The 8,261-nt window shown below is 37.6% G+C and overlaps 1 pseudogene; it reads left to right on the top strand.

Moving 5' to 3' along the window:
- The first annotated feature begins 432 nt into the window (after positions 1-432).
- Positions 433-583, top strand: LOC143641629 (large ribosomal subunit protein eL39-like; annotated as a pseudogene).
- Positions 584-8,261: the final 7,678 nt, after the last annotated feature.

Here is an 8,261-nt window from a genome sequence, read left to right as displayed (position 1 = left end):
AAATGGGCAAATGAACTAACTAAAAGATGCTTCTCAAAAGCAGAAATACAAATATTCAACAAATATATGGAAAAAAAATGGTCAACATCATTAGGGAAACAAAAATCAAAACCACACTGAGATTTCATCTCACTCCAGTCAGAATGGCAGGCATCAAGAACACAAACAAGGGCTGGGGATGTGGCTCAAGCGGTAGCGCGCCATGCCTGGCATGCATGCGGCCTGGGTTTGATCCTCAGCACCACATACAGACAAAGATGTTGTGTCCGCCAAATACTAAAAAATAAATATTAAAATTCTCTCTCCCTCTCTCTCCTCTCTCTCACTCTTTCTTTAAAAAAAAAAAGAACACAAACAAGCTCTTAGTTTTTTTGTTGTTTGTTTGTATGTTTGTTGCCATTGTGGTAAATGCACTTGATTCAGTTCTTTACAATGTTTTTTCACAAGACTTTAATGATCAAGAAATTCCTGGCCAAGAAACAAAAACATTCCCATTCCCCAATGAATTTGAATGAAAACTGGTAATAGAATCAGGTACAACTCTAAGAGAAGACATTAGAGGAGAACCAAGCTGGGTCTATAAGGAATTATACATGAAATGGCATACACATTTATTCTGTTCAAAGTTATAATCATCTTGTCATATCAAGATGAAAATGTCACCACTATCTGGACAGTTGAGAATATTTAACTGAGAATGTGATATTTCCTTAGCCATGAAGATACTATAGTATTCATTTGGGTTGGTTCAATAATACATTTGTGAAACTTTTGAACTACTTTTTAAAAAATCATACAAACAATAATAAATGCTAGAGAGGATGTGGAGAAAAAGGAACTTTACACTGTTGATGAAATTATAAATTAATGAAACCTCTATGGGAATCAGTGTGGAGGTTCCTCAAAAGACTAGGGATGGAATCACTATGACCCAGGTATACCACTCCTCAGTATTTACCCTGAAAAATTAAAGTCTTACTACAGTGATACATGCACACCCATTTTATAACAGCAAAATCCATAATACATAAACAATGGAACCAGACTAAGGTGTCCATCAACAAATGAATGGATAAAGAAAATGCAATCTATCTACACAATGGAGTTTTATTCAGCCATTAAAAAAAATTATGTCACTTGAAAAAAAAATGGTTGTAAGTTGAGAACATTATGTTAGGCAAAATAAGCCAAACTTAGAAGGTCAAAGTTCATATGTGAAAGCTAGAGAGGAAAAAAGGAAAGAAAGGTGAGGGTTAGCTCATAAGTCCAAATATATATTCAAGTAAAAAGCTATACTTGTCCTTCAAATTATATTTATTTTTGGTCCTTTGTTTTTCTAAATAAAATTTACAATAGGCTTGTTGAACTGTCACTATCATCATGAGTATTTTATAGGATAGATTATGCATCTAGATTTTATACACAAATGTTAATCAGAAAACATAAAATATTTCCAATTGGGAGCTTGTCTAATAAGTTGTCTACACAAATAAATTCTAAAAATGCCATATCTTCAAATCATATCAACAATGATTGCTGTATGACTTTGGTTGGTTATGAACATGGGCAGACTTTGAGTCTTCCCTTGAAGAGAGTTGATCATCTCCCTGTGCTTTGTACAATCCTACCATCAGCAACCAGTGGCTAATAATTCTTCACCCTCCTGATCAGTGTCAACAGTTGGCAGCAGCTTCTGAAGTTCCTAAAGACACATGAGGAAGCCCTACCACTGGATAGCTGGCTGGAGAGATGCAAAAATGTTCAGCCTCATCTACACTGTTTGCCTAACACCTCCAAGCTGCCAGCCCCTCAGAGTCAACATTAGTCACATTTCTCTGATGGGATTTAAATTAGTCTGTTTTATCTTCAAGAACTTTAAGGCTGTCACTGCCTCGATAGCAAATGTAACGCTCTTGCAGAGCTATGATGTTATATACATTTTTGTATTCCTCTCACATGCTTACTACATAACAACAATCACAAGTAGCTTTTTTTAAATTACAATAATTTCAATCCAAAAAAGCTATTTCTGTCTTCTTCAAATTCTGAACATGAACTTTGAGCATATTTTATGTGTCGAGAATTGTACAAGTTACTTTGCATATGTTATTTGAGATGTTTCTTATGGCAATATGGCAAAGCAGACAACGTAACACCAAACTTGGAGGTGATGAGAACAAAGACCAAGGAAGTTTTGTAGATTTCCTAAGGAAGGTAGTAGAGTGAAGAAGATTCAAGCCTAGATCTTTTCAGATTCCAAAGTCCTTGCTCCATCTATAATACCATGTGGATGACTATGTACAAATTGCCTTTGTCCATACAGTGAAAAATTCAGTCATTTATTTGAAATGTATTAAATGCCTGCAATATTCCAGGTGCTAGATATTGTTTTGGGGGAGATTGGGAGATACCAGGGATTGAACTCAGGGGTACTCAGCCACTGAGCCACATCCCCAGCCCTATTTTGTATTTTATTTAGAGACAGGGTCTCACTGAATTGCTTAGCACCTCACTTTTGCTGAGGCTAGCTTTGAACTCATGATTCTTGTGCCTCAGCCTCCCAAGCCTAGATATTCTTAAAAGCAGCCTGAAATTAAACTGGGTGTCAACATCCACTGGGGGAAAAACAAAATGTTTTTAGAAAAAGTTAAAACATCAGGTTAACTAGGGCTCATAAGAAGTAAAACCAGAAATTCAAGGTTCTCTGACTACTTTGAAAGTTGTTGCATATATGCTAACTACCCCAAGTTTTGCCCAAGGATTGTTAATTCTATATCTGTGTGTATGTGTGTACGTGTGCCTATCTAGTCAAGCTGAAATCATTCCAAAAGAGGCTCTAAGTTAGTTGAGACAAATTCACAGGTGGATAATAATACAGATAATTTCCTAAGTTAGGCCATACCACTATGCTACACATAATTGAGCAAAGGATGTTTTAAGGTTTTAGCAATGGTTAACCCCATGGAAAATGTAGGAACACTCTCTTTATTTTAATCAACAAAGGATGAAAAACCCAGTTCTCTTCCAATTATATCCTTTGGGTAGAACAACATATGAATTTTTGAGCTTTAATTTTCCAATTTAAAAAAAAAAAAAAAGCTTTAACAGCCATCTTAAAATATTTTGATGATTAAATGTGATAATACATTTGAAAAAAGTGTTTTAGAAACTAATGTGTTAATGTGGAGATATGCTTATGCCATAAGTAAAATGAGAAACAGGGTTCCTACCCATTTCAGAATGGAGAAGACTCAGGGTAGGAGATGGGAATCAAAATGAAAGTTTTCTAAATGAAAAAGGATAAAAATAGAACAGTAGAATAGATCATTTCAGTGTCCCTAGGAATGAAAGCCCATGTATTTAAAACAAGTCCTTCTCTGTATCTTCCTACAGGTAGCATTCTTTCTGTGTGGGATTATTACCTGACCTGCATCTTCCAAAGTTCAGGAGCACTGACACTCTAATAGAAGAACCTTGGGAGGTAATATCAAAGAATCAAGACTTTCTGCTATGCTTGGTTGAAGCCCAAAATTTAATGTGATTTTAATCTACTGCATGTCCAATAAAGAATTTAACTGTGATAATACTGAAAAGAAATATTAGATGAGAAACAAGAGAAGCCAAAACCCACAAATCTCATGAGGACACTCCTAACATGATTCTGTCAATAGACTGACTGGTGTTTAGCCAGGGCCTTTTCCAGAGCCCTCAATCTTTCAGTTACAGCTTGCAAACCATTGGAAATAAAATGCACCATTTTAAATCATTAAGAGTGTGTAGGAAAAAAAGCAGTAATGGCTTTGCAAAAAAAATATATATATGACTTATAGCTATAAGGATCTAATATTCTGGTGTCTTTCTCCTTGATTGTAGACTTAAATAAGATTCAGCAGGACCTTAACCCTAAATTAAGTGATTAAATAAAATCTCCCATAGAAAACTGTCTTGGGCTGTCAACAAAATGCTTGGGGATTGTTTTAAGTAATAATGAGTAATCAACCATGGGGTTCAATGATAAAATACTCAACAATCTCTTCACCCTATCGAGCTATTTAAGCAGACTAAGATTGAACAGAAGGAACAACATAACTTTCTAGCTGAACCATACGAAGCAAAATACAAAAGCCTGTTTTCATGGCTACTACATTCAAAGTGTGGTTTGTTTACTGAACTAAGTCCTCCATGGAGAAGTGGTGAGGCTGAAATCTAACCTGTACCCCACTTGTCAAGCCTGGTTCTAGGATGGGGCTGTGGGAACCAGGAGGGAGGTGGGCCTTCTAAGCAAAGTCCACATGAGCCTGAAGGGCTGCAAGAGCACCAGGCTGACTGTCACCAAACTTGTATACTCTAGTGGGTTAGACCTGGCTGGCTCAGGGGTGACTTTCTAAATCACTCAAAGAAAATCACAATGTTTTCGGTCCCTCCAAAGAAAGCCCTTCACACTGTTAAACTACAAATGCTTGACAATCTACACACAGATTATAGTCCATCTCATACTGATCAGTAGCACCAAGGGTCTCCATCTCCCATCGTGAATAATGAAGAAATTGTTATAGAGCAAGGTCCAGCCCCAGTTTGGATTCAGTGGCATTCGCACATCCCCATACTTTCTTCACTCTCTTCTTTTCCAGCCTTACCCCAGATGGACTAAAACACCTACAAGACGTTCCCCAAGAGTGGATTAATCCCAAAGACGTTTTTTCTTTTAACTTTCATTGGGTATATATTGCTTAAGCTGACACTCATTGTTTGCAAGTTTCTGATATGGAAAAGACAAAATTGGAGATTTTTTGCTTATTTAAGCTAAGATTTATATGGTGCTAAATGCATGCCAGGCATGGATTTAAGTGCTTTCTTTTCAAGTATGGATTCATTAAACCCTCGGGAGTTATTATCTATCCTTTACAGTGGTGACACTAAAGCACACAGCTAGTCAAACACAGAGGCAGGCATCAAGCTGGGCAGTCCACAGCTAGCATCCCGCACACCTAGACTGCCTTGCTATAGGGGCTCTTGCATTTGCAACATAACAGGTACCACTGAAGAACGTTTTCTAATATTCCCATCCAGCATCCCTGAAGCCAGATATAAAATCAAAATCTTTCTCCTATTTTAATATTATATCAAAGAGCTTACTAAGATACAATATTCTCAACTAAGTAAAGAATAGCTAAGAAGTTTTCCATTGTGTTCATCAGACAATGTAATTTCAGCGGACAACTCTGATATACTTGGAAGCAAATGAAATGTTCGTCCTCAATTGCTCATCTTTAGGGCCAAGTGATGCAAACAGCCCATATTCTTAATAATACAAATGATCAGAAAAGGCATTTATCACCTTTTCTCTTCAACTCCTTTTTGTATATTTGGATTACAAAGCTTATGGTGTAGAAGAAAAGTTGAATCTTGGTTTACAAAAGAGCAAGGGAGGTCCTTACACAGGACTTACCTATGAAGTTTACTCTTAGGAATCACAATGAGTAGTGTTGTAGCTCGATTGCTCAGAGGAAGGAAATTAGACTACTACCTGTTAGAAACATTTTTCTAAATGAAATTTCCAGGACAAAGGAAAACTTAATGATCACTAAAACAGTACTGCAAATTAATACCTAATTATCATCAAAGATATATGTGTAGAATATTTATATACATGTATGTATATATTTATATACATGTTTTATATGGTTATAATCATTACCATCTAACTTGAAGTATATATACAAATTATATATACTGCAAATTATAGTCAACTTAGAATCAACTTTATGAAGTAACTAGGGATGACTAGCTAATTAACTAACTTCTGACTTCCCCAAAATTCTGAAAGTGGATTTTGGCCTAATGGGTTAAAAATGTTAAGTACTAGTTACTTGCTGATAGCACATCTGGAATCACTTTATCCTGGAACTGTTGTATAATGAGGTGCTAACATAGCCAACTACAGCTCGCCCCCCACTGAATGTGTGTGTGTGTGTGTCCTGGACTTCACCCCCTTTCAGTAGCAATTTTAAATACCAGAACAGCTTGTCCAGGGATTGTGTTGGCAGGAATGTGCTTGTCTTGGAAACTTAGGGACCAAAATATGCTCATCCTTAAGAAAAGCAGATCCTGCAGATAACAGGGACTGGCCAATCAGTATTCTCACAGATCACAGGACTGCTCGTTCTCATATTCTTAACCTCTTTCCAATATCAAGTTCATCCTCTCTTCTGCACTGCCTGTGTAGCAAAAGGCAACAAGCAAGAAGTTGTAACAAATCCTAACAAAACAGAAACAGACCAAGAATTTTTGGGGAAAAGCAATCTAGGAAGCAGAGAGGCAATTTTTCACCATGGCATTAAGGAAGTATATGAATTTATCACAAACGGCATGGGTTTTGACTCACAAGTTTTAGGGTGAAAATAGATATCTCTAATGGTTGAGTAATTTGATTTACTAATTTCCATGACATAACAGGAGTGGGGATGAGGAGATGGGAGACCAGGGTTCTCTACTGCCACTCCTGCCACTAACCAGCAATTCAACCAACAGTGAATCATCTGCCTGCCTGGCCTCAGATATGGCCATCCCTAATGAAGTATAGTCAGATAATCTCCAAAAACACTTCCAATCTTGAATTCTTAACTCAAAATTGTCACAGTTTTGCAAATTTCTACACTGACTATACCTCTTTTGGTGTGACAGTGGTCAAGAAGAAGAGAGGAAATGAGAGACTAGAGGGTATATGAGATGGGAACTCGGGCCTGTCTTCAGTGAGTGTCCCATGTGGCCTGTTTGAGTCAATTTTTTTTAACTGATCTCAAATGAATGTATATGTGGCGGGGGGAGGGGGAGGGGGGACGGGGGACGGGGGGCTGGGGGTGGGGGTGGGGGGTACAGATAGGTAGATAGGTAATGAGAAAGAGAACCCAAACAACCTTCTACAGTTTAAAATAAGCATGAAAATCCAGATTCCATTCTATCTTCTTTAGTTTCCACTCCTTCCCCAGATAGACCACATGGGACACTCCCCGAAGACACATCTGAATTTCCATTACTTATACCTTGCAGTCATCTCCTCTTAACCACTGTCATGCCTATAATCCCAGTGACTCTGTAGGCTGAAGCAGAAGGATCAAAAGAGTGAGGCCAGCCTCAGCAACTTAATGAGACTCTGTCTAAAAATGTTTAAAAGGGGGAAAAGGCTGGTGATACTGCTCAGTGGTAGGGTGCCCATAGATTCAATTCCCAGTACAAAAAAAAAGTGTACAAAGGGTCCTGAGACCAGAGAATTGAAGAGTTAGTAATACAGTGGTTAGAGGACAAACTCTAGAGACAACTGCCTAAGTTTAATTCTCATGTCTACCACTTCAGAGTTGTGTGACATTAGCTACAGTCACTCTGTGCCTCAGTTGGGGATAATAACAATAATGTACTTGTCATGAGGCTTAAATGATTGACACAGGTACTGTGCTTAAAACTATTCACATGCAGCTACCATTCTTTTTGGTGTCCCTCCCCCTGATGTCTCTGCCTCCTCCACCTTCACCTCCTTCCACTCCTGTGTGTGTGTGTGTATCTATCTCTCTCTCTCTCTCTCTCTCTCTCTTTCTCTCCCCTTGTATTTGTTTTGCTTGCTTGGTTTCATTTTATTTGGTATGGTCTAATTACTGCTGCCTGTGTCTTAGACCAGCATTTGCTGACTGACATTGTTTCTAGGGGAGCTACCAAGGTTCCCCTGTAACCAGGACCACCACTTCCCTACCACAGCCCTGCAGCAGCTAGCTGAACTTTGAATTTGCCCTTCACAGAAACTCCATCAGCAAAAGACAACTGGAAAATCAAAGTAAGCAACACTGTTTTTTGAAAAAAAACAAACTATGTCAGAAGAATTAGAATGTGAAGTAGAAACTTTAGCCTTAGGAATAATCAATGAAACAGAAGACGGAAGTACAGAGAAAATGCAAGCAATTACATTCGTTCCTTAAAGGAAAAGGTCGCATTTACCTAGGTGCCGTCCGATTTCAACTGTTTTCTTTCAGTCTTTCATCTCCTTTTTTTAAATCTCTCTCCTCCCAGGGCACCCTAGAAACTTCAAGCCATCAACCTTCACTATATATATATATGTGTGTGTATATATATATATATATATATATATATATATATATATATATCCATGTGTGTATGTGTGTGTATATATATATACACACACACTAACAAACATATATATATGCATGTGTGTATCTGTGTGTGTGCGTGTATTGTTTTTAGTGCTGGAGATT

This window comes from Callospermophilus lateralis, chromosome 4 (genome assembly GCF_048772815.1).
Source record: "Callospermophilus lateralis isolate mCalLat2 chromosome 4, mCalLat2.hap1, whole genome shotgun sequence".
NCBI lineage: Eukaryota > Metazoa > Chordata > Mammalia > Rodentia > Sciuridae > Callospermophilus > Callospermophilus lateralis.
Note: the sequence above shows the minus strand (reverse complement) of the source record. Positions and strands in the feature narration are given on the sequence as shown.